At 42.0% G+C, this 17,342-nt stretch overlaps 1 protein-coding gene across 1 annotated transcript in view; it reads left to right on the forward strand.

Moving 5' to 3' along the window:
• The window catches only part of CAP2 (cyclase associated actin cytoskeleton regulatory protein 2), a 136,242-nt gene that overhangs the window by 5,738 nt on the left and 113,162 nt on the right, over positions 1-17,342 (forward strand). The gene's annotated exons all lie outside the window — the stretch shown is intronic.

The following is a 17,342-nucleotide window of genomic DNA, read 5'->3' on the forward strand; positions in this document are numbered from 1 at the left end:
ATAGTTTGCCAGGATTTACATTGATAAAAACAAAAATTGAGAATCAAATTGATTTTCAGCCTTGACTCTTTCTAGCAATAAGTATACTGATCCCATATGCATGAGACAATTGAAAAATAAGAGCTCTAAAGAGAGAGGTTTTCAATGAAAAAAATACCTTTTATCTACATTTACTAATATTTGTCAACATTTGTAGTATTTGTTTTGTTTTTGGTAAGTTCCTTCTAGTAAGAGTTACAGTGGTAACAACTAGGAGAGCACTCTTTACCATTGAATTTAAATACACATATATATCAGATGACACCACCCTTATGGCAGAAAGTGAAGAACTAAAGAGCCTCTTGATGAAAGTCAAAGAGGAGAGTGAAAAAGTTGGCTTAAAGCTCAACATTCAGAAAACTAAGATCATGGCATCCGGTCCCATCACTTCATGGCAAACAGATGGGGAAACAGTGGAAACAATGGCTGACTTTATTTTTCTGTGCTCCAAAATCACTGCAGATGGTGACTGCAGTCATGAAATTAAAAGACGCATACTCCTTGGAAGGAAAGTTATGACCAACCTAGACAGCATATTAAAAAGCAGAGACATTACTTTGCCAACAAAGGTCCGTCTAGTCAAGGCTATGGTTTTTCCAGTGATCATGTATAGATGTGAGAGTTGGACTATGGAGAAAGCTGAGTGCTGAAGAATTGATGCTTTTGAACTGTGGTGCTGGAGAAGACTCTTGAGAGTCCCTTGGACTGCAAGGAGATCCAACCAGTCCATCCTAAAGGAGGTCAGTCCTGGGTGTTCATTAGAAGGACTGATGTTGAAGCTGAAACTCCAATACTTTGGCCACCTGATGGGAAGAACTGACTCATTGGAAAAGACCCTAATGCTGGGAGGGATTGGGGGCAGGAGGAGAAGGGGATGACAGAGGATGAGATGGTTGGATGGCATCACCACTCAATGGACATGGGTTTGGGTAGACTCCGGGAGTTGGTGATGGACAGGGACACCTGGTGTGCTGTGGTTCATGGGGTCGCAAAGAGTCAGACATGACCGAGCAACTGAACTGAACTGAACTGATATATATATATATATACTTTTGATACAGAAAAGTATGATAGGGTAATGAATAAAAGACATTAAAGCATAAAATATGTAAATCTAGGATAAACTCTTATAGAGTGAGAAGAATGGAAATGTAAATTAACGGAGAAATATAATCATGCAAGATTTTTGACTGTCAAAGAACAACCTCTTTATGTATTCTTTTAAAGTAAATGATGATGAGTTTCAATGGATGTATTTCAGCAAGTGATAAAATAGTTTTAGTTTTACATGTCAATATTTACAGAATACTGGCAGCTACATTCTTCACAACAGTTCACATTTTGGTGAAAATTTTTACATGTCAACCTAACAATGTGAAAGAGGGATTTACAAAATTCTTTTAGGTTGTATACACGTAAGAATTTGAAAATCCCTTTGAAACTCATCCTGCTTCCATTTTCTGACCGAAAATAAGAGTCTCAATTCAGTTCAGTCTCTCAGTCGTGTCTGACTCTTTGCGACCCCATGAACCGCAGCACTCCAGGCGTCCCTGTCCATCACCAACTCCCGGAGTTCACTCAAACTCATGTCCATCGAATTGGTGATGCCATCCAACCATCTCATCCTCTGTCATCCCCTTCTCCTCCTGCCCCCAATCCCTCCCAGCATCAGGGTCATTTCAAATGAGTCAGTTCTTCCCATCAGGTGGCCAAAGTATTGGAGTTTCAGCTTCAACATCAGTCCTTCCAATGAACACCCAGGACTGATCTCCTTTAGGATGGACTGGTTGGATCTCCTTGCAGTCCAAGGGACTCTCAAGAGTCTTCTCCAGCACCACAGTTCAAAAGCATCAATTCTTCAGCACTCAGCTTTCTCCATAGTCCAACTCTCACATCTATACATGATCACTGGAAAAACCATAGCCTTGACTAGACGGACCTTTGTTGGCAAAGTAATGTCTCTGCTTTTTAATATGCTGTCTAGGTTGGTCATAACTTTCCTTCCAAGGAGTATGCGTCTTTTAATTTCATGACTGCAGTCACCACCTGCAGTGATTTTGGAGCACAGAAAAATAAAGTCACCCACTGTTTCCCCTGTATCTCCTTCTATTTGCCATGAAGTGATGGGACTGGATGCCATGATCTTAGTTTTCTGAATGTTGAGCTTTAAGCCCACTTTTTCACTCTCCACTTTCACTTTCGTCAAGAGGCTCTTTAGTTCTTCACTTTCTGCCATAAGGGTGGTGTCATCTGCATATCTGAGGTTATTGATATTTCTTCTGGCAGTCTTGATTCCAGCTTGTGCTTCTTCCAGCCCAGCGTTTCTCATGATGTACTCTGCATATAAGTTAAATAAGCAGGGTGACAATATACAGCCTTGACATACTGCTTTTCCTATTTGGAACCAATTTGTTGTTCCATGTCCAGTTCTAACTGTTGCTTCCTGACCTGCATACAGGTTTCTTAAGAGGCAGGTCAGGTGGTCTGGTATTCCCATCTCTTTCAGAATTTTCCACAGTTTATTGTGATCCACACAGTCAAAGGCTTTGGCATAGTCAATAAAGCAGAAATAGATGTTTTTCTGGAACTCTCTTGCTTTTTCCATGATCCATCGGATGTTGGCAATTTGATCTCTGCTTCCTCTGCCTTTTCTAAAACCAGCTTGAACATCTGGAAGTTCATGGTTCACATACTGCTGAAGATTGAAAATAAGAGTCTGTGATGTGGCAAACCATTTCTGCAGGTTTAGTGTTGATAAATTAACTGATTCATTGATTGATAGTGACTCCTTGTTTTACTAGATTCAGAGAAGATTTTTGAAAATTCAAGTTCTTGATACTTGTGACACCTCTCCAAAGAGGATGATAGCCCAGTACATTTTATTTATTTATTTTCAGACAGTTATGTTAATATCTTTATTCATTTTTCTTGTTCTTCCCTTGGAGGCATTCGCTGTAATGCATTGCATTTGTGTATATGTATGTGTATAATAGACAGACAGATAGCACTCTGGATCTGTAAATGTATAGCTTTCTCCAAGTTTAGGAAGTTTTTGGCTGTTATTTTTTCAAATATGTTTCCTACCTCAGTCTCTTTGTCCTCTTCAGAAATTCCAATGACACTAATATCAAACCTTTTCGTATTATCCCACAGGCTTTTTAGGCTCAGTTCACTTTTTTGTTCGGAGAAGGCAGTGGCACCCCACTCCAGTACTCTTGCCTGGAAAATCCCATGGACGGAGGAGCCTGGTAGGCTGCAGTCCATGGGGTCGCTGGGAGTCGGACACGACTGAGCAGCTTCACTTTCACTTTTCACTTTCATGCATTGGAGAAGGAAATGGCAACCCACTCCAGTGTTCTTGCCTGGAGAATCCCAGGGACGGGGGAGCCTGGTGGGCTGCCGTCTATGGGGTCACACCGAGTCGGACGTGACTGACGCGACTTAGCAGCAGCAGCAGCGGCAGCGGCACTTTTTTGTTCAACTTTTTTCTTCTTTAGATTGGATAATATCTACATCAAGTTTATTGACATTTTCTTTTGTCATCTCTGTGCTGCTTTTGACCCCATTCCATACATTTTGTACTTGTTATTGTATATTTCAGTTCTAAAATTTTCACTTGTTTCTTTTTTGTAGGTTTTGTGTCTCTGTTGAGAATTCTGATCTTTCAATTTATGTTGAGAGTGTTTACCTTTATTTCTTAGAACATAGTTAAAAACAGATTCTGTAAATCTATCTGATAATTTCAACATCTGTATCATCTTGGAGTTGGCATGTGATAATTGTCTTTTCTTTTAAGGGTTGACCATGTTTTCCTGGTCTCCTGCATGTTACTGATAATTTTTTTAACTGAATTCTAAACATTTTGAGTATTATGTTGTGAGACCTCTGGGTCCTTTTGAAATGCTCAATGTTTTCTTTTACCAAGCAATCAACACAGTTCTATCTTGCATCCTGTGGGAATGGTACCAATATCAGTTCAGTTTTCAAAGCCTTTGCTCTGTTGTGTTGGATCCCATGGAAGCACTGTTTAGGGGTTAGTCTGGGACTTGAGCAGTGAGATTTGAGCAGAACTTAAATCGTAGTTCAGTTCTCAAAGCCTTTGGATCTGTCCTACACATACATAGCTCAGGGGTGAGACTGGGAGGTGTCCACTGGTTCATGTACAATGTCAGGGAACCCCCTTCTTCAGCTGTCTCCATTCTGAGATTCCTCCCACACTCTCCTTCCCCTGGGAGCCTTTTGCTGCTCTTCTGGCCAGAAGGACTGGGTTTCTCTTGAGGTGTTAGCTACTTCTGCTGCTTCCATTCAGTTTCCCCAAACAGGGGCCATCCTTAGGACAAAGAAGTAACAGAAAATAAGAGGCGAGAATGACAGGGATTCTGACTACACTCTTTGGATCACAAAGGGCCCTTTCCCTGCTCCTCTGGCAATATGATTAGGATTTTTGGGAGGTATTTTAGCTGTCTGTGCTGCTGCTTGCTCTTCTACCATGCAGTTCTCTGGCAGCCACTCTTGGAAAAGAAAAAAGGGAAAAAACCCAAACAATCCAGACTTTCCCTCACATCCTTCCATTTATATGGGCCTCCTTTTCAAGGCTACTGATTGAAAAGAGGAGGGTTCTCTCAGAGATTTTTTTGTTTGTTTTTTCATTGGCCACACCATGCAGCGTGGATGACTACCCCGACCAGGGATCGAACCCACACTCCCTGCATTGGTGATGCAGTCTTAATGACTGGACCACCAGGGAAGCCCTCTCTCAGAGTTTTTGTTGCTTGTATCCTGTGTGCAGTTCCAACTGCAAGTCACCTCTGAAGAGAAAAGAGGAACAAGCCCGGAAATGCACTCCCAAATGGATTCCTTTTCCCAGTTTTGATTGCCCTTCTCAATACTCCTGCTCTTGTTTATCCTTCAGGGTCAGGAGTTGCCTCTTGCATTTGAACACAGTTTAGAGATAGGCTGTAGTGAGCATATTCCCTCTGAATGGTCTCTGGGAGCCCCTCCTCCTCTCTTACTCCCTTTTTCCACTTTTCCCCCATCCCTCACCATTCTTTCCTTTCTGCTTCTCTTTCTCTCTATCCCCTTTACTCTAAGCTCCCAGGTCCAAAGAGCGAAAAAGAACTTTGCATCTTCTGGTGGTCCACGCTCTATTTAAAAACTGATCTTGTCATAAGTAGTAAATCAAAGTCAAGTATGGAAGTGGTCAAGTATTTTGAAAGTCAAGTATTTTGGCCCCTACAACTAGTTCCAGGAGTGAGGGGTGTGGCCATTCAGAGCAACCTCTGGTCAAGTTTAATTACTACCTGTGACTTTGTAGGGAGATGAGAGTGGCAGAATCCCTCAGATTTAACCAGTTTTCAACCACCTCTTTAGAAAAAGAAGTACTTATTTTTGTTTTGTTTTTCGTAGCTTTGGTGGCGGTGGTGGTTTAGTTGCTAAGTTGTATATAACTCTTGCGACCCCATGACTGTAGCCTGCCAGGCTCCTCCATCCATGAGATACTCCAGGCAAGAATACTGGAGTCGGTTGCCATTTCCATCTCCATTTTGTAGCTTTATTGAGGTATAATTTTGCATACCATAAAATTACCCACTTAAAGTGCACAATTCAATGATTATTAGTGCATTATACAACAGCCACCACAATCCTGGCTTAGATCATTTCTATCTCTTCAAATAGAAATTTTGTACCCATTTGCAGTCACTCCCCATTTCTCTCCCCAGCCCCAAAGTGAAAGTAAAAGTCACTCAGTCGTGTCCAACTCTGCAACCTCATGGGCTGTAGCCTGTCAGGCTCCCCGTCCATGGAATTCTCCAGGCCAGAGTACTGGAGTGGGTAGCCGTTCTCTTCTCTAGGGGTCTTCCCAACCCAGGGTTTGAACCCAGGTCTCCTACATTGCAGGTGGATTCTTTACCTTCTGAGCAACCAGGGAAGCCCCTCCCCAACCCAAGGCACCCACTAAACTACTTTCTGTCTCTACAGATTTGCTTTTTCTGGAAAGTCATATAAATGGAATTATACAATACACAGTCTTCTGTGTCTGCTTCTTTCACCAAGCATAGTGTTCTTGAGGTTTATTTATGTTGTAGTATGTGTCCGTACTTCACTCCTTTTTATTGTTGAATAATACTCCATTGTATGGTAGACCACATTTTGTTCATTCATCTTTCAGTTGATGGACATTTGGGTTGTTTCCGTCTTGTGTGTGTGTGTGGCCATTGTGAATGACGTTGTCATAAACATTTGTGTACAAGTCTTTGTGTATGTGCACACATTTTTCTTTTTTTAATGTTTATTTATTTGGCTGGGTCTTAGTTATGGCATGTGGGATCTAGTTCCCTGCTACTGCTAAGCCACTTCAGTCATGTCCGACTCTGTGCGACCCCATGGACTGCAGCCTACCAGGCTCCTCCGCCCATGGGATTCTCCAGGCAAGAGTACTGGAGTGGGGTGCCATTGCCTTCTCCACTAGTTCCCCAGCCAGGGATCAAACCCAGGCCCCCTGCATTAGGAGCAGGGAGTCTTTGCTTCTAGACCACCAGGGCCATCTCTGGATATATGTTTTCATCCCTCTTAAGCAGGTAAATATGAGTAGAATGGCTGAACAGTATGGTAAAAATGTGCTTAACTTTTTAGGAAACTTCCAACCTTTTTCCACAGCAGCTGCACTATTTTACATTCCCACCAGCAATGTAGGAAGGTTCCAATTTCTTCACAACCTTACCAGTACTTGATATTGTTTGTCTCTTTGATTGTAGCCATCCTAGTGGGTATTTTCAGTTCCCCTAGTGAAGGTATAACCTGGTGGTTACAGATAGAAAAGATAACCTGGTATCATTGTGGTTTTGATTACGATTTTCCTGGTGACTTGATGTTGAGTGTTTTTATAAGCAGTGTTGGCTATTTGCATATCTTCTTTGGAAAAACATCTCTTCAAATATTTTGCCCGCTTTTAAGTTGGTGTACTTGTCTTCTTCTCATTGAGTTTTAGGTGTTCTTTATGTATTCTGGGTACAAGGCGAACAATACGTTTACTTTAAGGAGGAACAAAAGGTCCATGGAAACCCTGCCTGGACCCTGGTAGCCTGGCCAGCGGGGACTCCACCGTTCTTCTTTACCCAGTGCCAGAATGTGGCCCTGGGGGGAAGTCCTAGAAGCATCTCTTTGACCTTTCCCTCCTCCATGGCCTCAGCAGAGCAAAACGACAGCAAATAGAAAAGCTCAGGAATAGAAAGAGTCCTCAATAGCATAGGAGTGCAGAAAGTGGGTGGGAAGGGAGAGCAAAAGGTCTCCAGCAAAAGGTCCTTACTTCATGTTTAGCTAAGAGAGCACCTGCTTCAGGAATGGAATGTGTTAGGGATCTGTTCTGGTCCCAGTTAGCATTCAGAGTCTGTGATTTTATGTCTCTGTCCTTACGCAGCCCCATCACCCCAAGTCAGGGCACAGCACCAGCCTTTAAGATATAGTTAGACGTCCCACATGGTTTCTGGTCCACTGGGCTCTCTTCTGCTGAAATAGCCCAGTGCCCTGTGTCCTGGTGTTCTTCAAGGCCAGCTGTCCTTAACAGCCAAACCGTCTGCTCCCCAGGGAAATCATGGTGCCTTGAAAATAGAATCTGTGTCTCATCCATATATGTAGTCCCGGGAACTCTGCTCAAGACACATACAATTATCATAAGTCCGAATGAAGAGGAAGGGATGAGTTCATGTATTGGAAGTGAGAAAACTGAGACTCAGGTTAAGCAGTCTACCCAGAGTCACACAGGTTGTCAATGAAGGGATTGGGTCTCAAATTAAGATTCTCTGATACCAAAAATACTTTTTCCACTAAGTCAAGTTATGAGTCCTAGCCTCTCATCTTCAGAGATTCTGACTTAGAGAAGAAGTATTTATACTAATAGACTGAACAGGGATGGTTCTGGGGAGTGATGCCACAGTGTGGAGAGGACAAATGGGCTGAGGAGGTCATTTCTCTATGTGGTTTGTTTATGAAGTCCTTCTGTACCCAACTCTGGATTTGGTGGACACGACAGGAAGTACTTCAAGGAAGGTTATCTCTGATGGGTAGGATGAGGGATGACCTCTTAGAGGGTTGGGATTCAAAGCCTGTGTGCAGCAGGGCCTGAAGGGGTCCTGGGAGAAGTGGAAATGGCAGGACTGTAGTATAGAAGGGTTGTGGGGTTGTATTTGGGAAATGGTGAGTTGTCTCGCTGATGGACTCTTAGGAACCTGCTGAGTTGTAGTGGTAGGGTAAGGGCCTTTTGAAAATCAAGCTGAAGTTTGCTTTTTTCTCTGCAGTGGAACATTGTTAGAGGCTTTATAGGAATCAGTTGGCTAATCAGGATCATATGCATTTTCTCCAGTTCTGTGAAAAATTTAAAGTGCTCTTTTATTCATGTAACTCTCTGATCTCTCCTCTTCTGATTCCATTGTTTCAGAGCTTAAAGACTCTTGAAACTTCTTTGCAGTAAAAAGAAAACAGTGGCTTTGAGGACCTCCCTGGTGGTCCAGTGGCTAAGACTCCCACTCCCAATGCAGGGTACCTGGGTTCAAACCCTGGTTGGGAAACTAGATCCCACATGCTTCAGCTGAAAGATCCCACGTGCTGCAACTAAGGCCTGGCGCAGCCAAATAAAAAATATAAATACATATTTAAAAAATAATAAAAATGGTGACTTTTTGCTGTTTGGTGAGAAGCTGGCTCCAGACGGTCCCTTTGGAGACTAAGGGAAAGATGAAGGCAGGTACCTTGACAATGTGAATGTGTCTCTTATGGAACAACTCTGACTTGACTGAGCAGTGTCTGCTTGCAGCCTCCTACAACTACAGCTGGCAGGATATGTATTTTAATCGCTCCTGATATTCTATGTACGAGTATTTTCACAGCAGATAGTGGGGACTATCTTGATGAATGATACAGCGTATTTAGTGAGCCAGTCAATGAACGGATGAATAATGCCATGATTTGTTTCTTCTATACATACTATTACCCTAATTAGTAATAGTGAACCACAGGATCACTTCCCCCAGTGACTGGTAGTTTACAGAGGAAAGAACAGATAATTGTCTCAATAGTCTCAATAAAGAGAAACCACAATCTAGGAAAGTCTGGTGTGAAGATAGTTAACCAAATATTTTTGAATTTGGGTGGACTTATAGAGAAAGTCGAAGAAGGTGATGGCACCCCACTCCAGTACTCTTGCCTGGAAAATCCCATGGACGGAGGAGTCTGGTAGGCTGCAGTCCATGGGGTTGCTAAGAGTCGGACAGGACTGAGCGACTTCTCTTTGACTTTTCACTTTCATGCATTGGAGAAGGAAATGGCAACCCACTCCAGTGTTCTTGCCTGGAGAATCCCAGGGACGGGGGGTGGGGTGGGGGCCTGGTGGGCTGCCGTCTATGGGATCACACAGAGTCGGATGCGACTGAAGCGACTTAGCAGCAGCAGCAGCATAGAGAAAGTAGTCCATTGTGACTTTTTATTGTTTGCAGAGAGCTCACATAAAAGCCAACTGCCCAGCCTTACCATAAGAAAAAGTTTGAAAGTCTTCAATTTCCTGTCACTTCAAGTCTATTTTCTATTTAATGTTAGGCTCGTGATCTTTGAAATCCCTTGGATCTGGGTTTCTCTTACAGAGGAGAAACTCCCCATGATTATTTCTGCATCTTTGGCCTAGTGAGAAGTTTAAACCAGCAACCCAGAAGACTTGGCTCTTTTATTAACCTGAAAATATTCCCAAAGTAGTATTTATTTGTTTTATGAATTTGCTGTGGGAAATTTATAAAACTGTATAGACAATATGGAGTTTTTAAAAAAAATTTGAAAACCTAAAGAAAAAGAGCCATGGAGAGACTTCCCCAGTGGTCCAGTGGTTAAGACTCTCCCTTCCAGTGCAGGGGGCATGGATTTGATCCCTGGTCAGGGAATTAAGGTCCCACATCCCACAGGGTGCAACTAAAAATTAAAAAGCAAACAAAACAGCAACAGCAAAAAGAACTATGGAAAACCCAAAGGTTCACGTTGGAGGGAGCAGGCATGCCTTTTCCTATCACAGGACGAAGCCACTGTAGGTCTCCGTAGGAAAAACTAATCTTGTGTCTCCTTTTAAATGGAAATTTCTTCTGCAAAAATCTGGCTTTCCGCCTGATCTAGGATTATGCCAGTGAGTGGGCAGGTGAGGGAAAGGCAGTGAGGGGTAGCCAATTAATTAGTCAATCAAAAAATATGTATAGAATTCTCCATGCACCCAGCAGCATGCAGACTCAGTGGGAGATACAAAGAAAGTGAGATACAACCTCAGCCCATGGGAAGCTTGTACTGGTTTCCTTTTGAGGCAAGGTATACCTACATGTGCTAGCAGAAAAGATGGCACGAGGAGGCATTTGTATTCAGCAGTCTGTCTCGTAGATACCAAGTTGTGTAGTACAGACAAATAGGCTGCTATTTTGGGCTTATCACTACTTCCTCTGTGCCATGGGGGTGTCAGTGTTCAAGGTAGCTACGGAAGCTGCTTTTCATAACTGGTTGGACTGAGTAGCTAGGAACTTAGCAGACCCCTTGCCACCGAACATAAGATGGTTTGATAGAGAAAATAGGAGGGATGAAAGAGGGGTTTTTTTTTTCCCCAAAAAATAGTTCCACAGAGATTGTGCTTATGTCCTCAGAGGACTAACTAAAAGCAAAAGTCATATAAAAATGTTTGGGGTGGGGGGAAACTGTGACTATAAAATTACTAATTACACAGCAAGATTTTTGTTTTTATAATAACCATTACACATAGACTTGAGAAAATCTCTTTTAGAAATGTTGAAGGAATAAGTACATTGACAGAAGAAAGTGAAATGTTGAAAAAAATAATGATAAAGGTGTATTGACCTGAAGTTTTCAGCTAGTCATTTCCATTGTTTAGATCTTCTAGATGATTGCTCAGTGTTTCAAGTTCATGACACCTTGATGTAGCAGTGTGTAGGCTAACTATTCCCATGAGAGCAAGGTGGAGATGGGAGATTTTCATGACAGTAGCTGACATGTCTGTCACTGACCTCGTGCCAGACTTTTTATGTTTTGGTATGCATGTTTATAGCAATCCTATGTACAGGTGGTAACTAAAGTAAAACAAAATTAAGCTCTTTTTCCAAAGTCCTCCAGCTAATAATTCCAAAGCCAGGCCACCTCTATGCTACCCCAGTTAAAGATGAGCAAAACAATTGAGACTTTATAAAAAGGTTAAAAAGTGTAGGGAACTCTCTCATTCTGGAAACCACTATGAAAAAAAGGATAGGAATACTGTTTTTCCTAGTTTTTTAACTGTAGTCATTGTACTATTGGCATAACATTGGACACTGGACATAAAATTGGACAGTGTGTGTGTGTGTGTGTGAGAAGTCCCTTCAGTCATGTTGGACTCTCTGCGACCCTATGGACTGTAGCCCCCCAGGCTCCTCTGTCCATGGGATTCTCCAGGCATAAATACTGGAGTGGGTTGCCATGCCCTCCTCCAGGGGATCTTCCCAACCCAGGAATCAAAACTATGTCTCTCGTATCTCCCTGCATTGGCAGATGGGTTCTTCACCACTAGCACCACCTGGGAAGCCCTAAAGTTAAACAATATTAGGAACTAAATATCTGCAATTTAACAATGGGTTTTATAAGATGACCAATGAGGAAAAAAATAGTATTTTTAAACAATAACAGCTGGATTTCCCTGGGGGCTCAGTGGTAAAGAATCCACCTGTCAGTGCAGGACACACAAATTTGATCCCTGGTCTGGGAAGATCCCACATGCCTCAGAGCGACTAAGCCTACGCAGCACGACTGTTGAGCCTGTGCTCCAGCGCAGGAGCCACAGCTAGTGAGCCCATGTGCCCTAGAGCCCGCGCTCTGCAATGAGAGTAGCCACTGCAACGGGAAGCTCGCAAACTGCAACTGTCGAGTAGCCCCTGCTCGCCACGACTAGACGAAAGCCCACACAGCAGCCAAGACCCAGCACATCCAAAAACAAATAAATAAGTAAATAAAAACAACGACAGCTACCTCTCCTCCTAGGAAACTGTCTCCAGAACACCTTATTATTCCAAGAACAGTATATGAGAAAATACTGATCCGCTGTATTCTTACTGAAGTGCATGAAGTTTTTGTAAATGTATGCAGTTGATGTAAGAGAAGTTTGAATTGTTTAAATATTTAGAATGCTAACTTGTTTGAAAACAAATAGACTTGTTTTATTAACTCACCCAGAGACAAAGTATATGCACTGTTCGTTCTCCAATCTTTTCTACACTCCTGAAAATCATTGATAAGAAAATATTTGGGGACAAAAAATGTTTGATCAACAACAGAGCACATCATCATGAAAATTCAAAACACTGGGGATAAAGAGAAGATCCCATAAACTTCCTCCAGAAAGGAAAACACGGATTACATCCGAAGGAAGAAGGATCAGAATGGTTTTGGACTTATCAGCAGCCGCCTAGGAAGCTAGAAGAGAATGGAGTGAAAACTTCAAAATTGCAAGGAAAATTTCCAGCCTAGAATTCTACACTCTACCAAACCAGTAGTCACATGTGAGGGCAAAGTATAGATATTATCAGACTGCTAAGGTCTCAAAAAAATTGCCCTTTTATGTACATGTTTTCAAGGGTAATACTCTTCCCAGTTAAGAAAGTATCTCAAGAAAGAGGAAGATGTAAAATTCAAGCAACAGGTGATACTGCACTGAAGGGAGAGTAGGGAGAGTGAAGGTAGAGGAGGACCCCAGGGGACAGGTGTGTAGCAGGCCTGCAGAGCAGTCTTGCAGTTGGAGTGATCTCCAGAAGAGATGCCTCTGAAAAGAAAAAGCTAAGACAATTCCGAGTGTGTTTGGCCCTATGGAAAGGAGACTTATTCAACTCCTGGAAAAGCTTGGAGATGAGTGATTAAGTATAAAGAAAACTGAGAAGCTGAACATCATGGCTGTAGGAAAACAGGTTGTGCAAAAATGGAACACGATCTTAGCATACCTCATGGCTCAGCTGTGAATAGTCATAATTGTTTTAACACTGATGACGAGTCACAGAAAAATTGTGATATCATAGTGTTGGGAGGATGGGACAAGAGGAAATGTGCATCGATGTGCTGGTGGAGATTAAGCAAGAGAAAAGTAAACCCTCATGTTTCTGGAGGGAACTCAATGGATAATGCCTAAAACTGAAGGAAACAAACAAGACGTAGAGATAGAACCATGCTACTTAGAGATAAGGAGGTAATTACTAAAAGAAACAGCTGAAATAATTGAACATGGTTGACTCTTAAGGCAAAAAATGGAAGAAGGCATTCAGGGGACTGTTGTGGTTTTTGTGATAAGCCTTATAGAATTATTGACTCTTTACGTTCTGTGCATTCTTTGATAAAAATAAAAAACTTTTTAAAAAGTAAGGGGTAATTCAGATAAGAGAAAATGACAAGGATGAGTTATCATTCCCATTATAAAGAAATTCAAAATAAAATACTTAAAAATTAATACAAAATAAGAAATTAAGATTCATCTCAAGTATAATTTCCTAAACATTCAAAAGAGACAGTCATGAAATTCCATGTTCCTCTCCCTTTTTTTTCCCACCCATCTTCACTCTCTGGTCAAATGTTTGGGCTTCTTCTCTGTAAGCTGTAGGTTATAGGGGAACTTCAACTTAGAGTTGGCTTCTACCTGAGTTAGAATGACAGAAAATGTGGAGGCCAAGTTTGAACTGTATTGTCTAAGCCAGTCTCTTGGTTGTCCAGCTGTGTATCTGGTTTCTCTTTGCATCTCCTCAGATTCTTAGAATATCTTAGCTTCAGCCACTCTGCCCTGTCCCCCTCCTCTGCTGGCTTCCTGATCCAGGCTCATCTGTCTGTCCACCTGGCCCTGACACATTCCTTCCTCTGACCTTGCTGCCTACACTCGCTTTGACCGTCCTCTCCACTTCCTCAGCCTAATTCTTAATTCCTGGCTCCCCACCTCCTCATCTGAACGTGGCTAAATCCACTTTGGAGAACCAAGGCGAATGGAACTGCCTGGGAGGAATGTGGAGAATCTGTAGCTCTGTCCTTTCTTCATTCTTGAGAGCCCAGCTGCCAGCTGAGCGCACATGTGGGGGAAGTGTGTGTGTGTGTGTGTGTGTGTGTGTGTGTGTGTGTGGTGTGGTGTGGTATGGGGCAGTGCGGGGGTGGGGGGTGAGTGGGGAGGAGAAGAGAGCACAGCCCTCTTGGACTCCGTCATTTGCCCTGGGAATGCTCGTGTATTTTTGATATCCTGGTGTCGTCTTTCTTTTATTTGTTCTGCATGTCTCTTAGATACCGGTCTAAAATTTAAAACCCAGAGGCATCTTTCCAGCTTCCTTGCATTAGCAGTGTTTTGACCTCTTAAGAGGCCATGGCCAGACTTCAGCTCCTGGTGATCTTACATGAAGTGACATCTGATTCGCTTTTAGACTGCATTCCACACCAATCTGCCCGGCCCTGCAGTTTATGGGCTCACTCCTGTTGTCTTTCAACATATGGAGCACTGTGAGATAGTGTGAGTTTGAATCTTGTCAGGGAGGCTGATTAAGCCACCATCAGGGACAGCAGTTCTATGTGTGAAATGTCCCAGGCCTTCCCGAACAGCTCTGGGAGCGGCTGGGGGTGGTTGGTGCTTCTCCATTGAGGGGCAGAGAGACCTTGCTAACAAAGCAAACACATTGTTTTTGTATCACGGGCTAGGTCCATGGTGGTAACATTTGGCACGTTGAGTAACAGGGAACATAGATAACTGTGAACAGATGGGCAACTATTAAAAGATCCAGGGGCTTTTATCATTTCTCAGTTGGCTTTCACCCACCTACAGGATACCCAGTTCCCTTGTTAAATTACATAAAGAGCGCAAATAAATTTCTTCTCCCTCCTCTTTTTTTTTTTTTTTTTTCAATTGCGATGGAAGCAAAAGCTCTGACGTTGAAGAAGAGAATAGATGAGAAACTTCTAATTTTGAATCCCCTTGGGATTAGATGCTGATTTCAGCTGCACACAGAACACTGCCCCATATTTTTAAAGAATAGCTGCTGGCAGTTCAGAGGAGATGACTTTCCAAAATAGACAGTGAACTCCCCCGTCCGTATCTGGTGACCATCTGACATTTGGGACACAGACTTACAGAGCCATCCACGTGTTTTGATGCGTATAACCTCGCTGTTAAAAAATGGCAGTGGCATGTCATTATTATGCTTATGCTCAGAACTAATGGAATACAAAATACAAAAAAGAAACACCTTACCTGGTTCCCAGAGGCAGTGGAAAATATTTACACATCTTAGAACAATAAGATTTCTCCACACTCTGGGGAAGTGTTGTCTCTGGTATAGGAGTGTGCTAGTCCTCTTTGGCTCAGGATGATATTTGGAGAGTTCATAAGAGAAGAAGTGGAACTTCCCTGGTAGTCCACTGATTAAGACTTTGCCTTCCAATGCAGGGGGTGTGGGTGTGATCTCCAGAAGCTAAGATCCCACATGCCTCATGGCCAAAAAACCAAAACATGAAACAGAAGCAATATTGTAACACACTCAGTAAAGACTTAAAAAGAAAGAGTGAGAAGTCCAGACACTGATTGAGATGAGACATGTCTTCCTCTGTCTGGGGCAGCAGCCTGATTTTGCCCAAAGCAGTCATAGGTTGGTACGGTCAGTTATGGTACATATACCTGACTCTGATGAACCTGGCCAAATTAGATTGGGTTCATCAGAGGTGGCCTTAATAACGTTACATTCCAGGGCCAGTAATTTTAAAGTATATCCTGTGTGGGCCTCCTGGTGGTTCAGTGGGAAAGAATCTGCCTGCCAATGTAGGAAACCCAGATTGGATTCCTGGGTCAGGAAGATCCCCGGGAGAAAGAATGGCTACCCACTCCAGTATTCCTGCCTGGGAAGTTCCATAGACAGAGGTGCCTGGACGGGCTACAGTCCATGGGGTCGCAAAGACTCAGACACAACTGAGCGACTGAGTACGCACAGGCATGTACACTAACTGTAGCTATTGAAGATCTGTTTGAACGCAGGAAGGGTAGATACCCAGCCCACTTTTATTCTCAGTCCCTTAGCTTCGAAACCAATTTATCCCAGCCAGGAGTGTTGGGTAGCTAAAGATCCATGTGTCCAAAAACAACCCCAACAAAATCTAAATTTTATTCTAAAAATAACCAGCGGAAAATGGAAATAACCATTTTTATTATTTTATTTATCTGTTCATGTATTTTTTATTGTTAGTTTTGGCTCTGCTGGGTCTTCGTTGCTGTGCATGGGCTTTTTCTAGCTGCAGTGCAGATTTAGTTGCCTCATGGTATGTGGAATCCTCCTGGAACAAACGTTGAGGCTGTGTCCCTGGCATTGGCAGGCAGACTCCCAATCCCTGGACCACCAGAGATGTTCTCTCCTTCTTATTATTTTTAACTAAAACCTACACTATTAAAAAATAATTTAAAACAATTAACACTGAAGCCAATGATAATAAGTAGAAGACAGCCCTTGGAGGGAATGGCATCTGTTGCCAAATGATACAGTTTGATAAACGCATACTTCTTCTGTGCTGGGCTCTTTGGTTTAAGATAATTGAGTAAGCAAGGGTTATCACTGGGTTTAGTGTCCCCTGTAGAATTATACTTTAACAGAATTATTGGAAATAGATAAAACATGCTGACACCATTTAGCAGGTACGTTGGTAATGTTAATTATGAGATATATGTTCATGGGATTTTTTTCTCTTCCTTATTTTTTAAATTATGAAAGTATGATAGCACATTTATAGGAGACTTGGAAAATACAGAACACAGTTACATATAGTTCTTATATATTACAATTATTTTTAAGTAGATAAATTGAGATTTTTAGTTGGAGTTTGAGTATCAAACTCTCAAAAATTAACATAACAAATATACAGAAAAGTAGAAGGATATAGTAGACCTGAAAAGCAACATGAACCAATTCAACATAATTAAGATTTATACAATTTTCACACAATAGTAGGATATAAATTCTATTCAAGTTCCCATAGACTATAAACTAGGAGAAACTGGAACATATCCAGGGACATAAAACAAGGCACAAAATTTTCATGGTCTGAAGGTATTGAAATCATACAGAGTCTGTTCTCTTATCAATATGGAATTATGTTAGAAATCAATATCAAAAGATATTTGAAAATAACCCACATATTTTCAAGTGCAATGGTTCACAGGCTTTTAAGTAAATGTTATGCATCAATTTATCGTAGAATAAAGAAGCATCCATGGAGACACATGATAATGGTATAGAGAGTGAATA

Source organism: Bubalus bubalis, chromosome 2 (assembly GCF_019923935.1).
Source record: "Bubalus bubalis isolate 160015118507 breed Murrah chromosome 2, NDDB_SH_1, whole genome shotgun sequence".
NCBI lineage: Eukaryota > Metazoa > Chordata > Mammalia > Artiodactyla > Bovidae > Bubalus > Bubalus bubalis.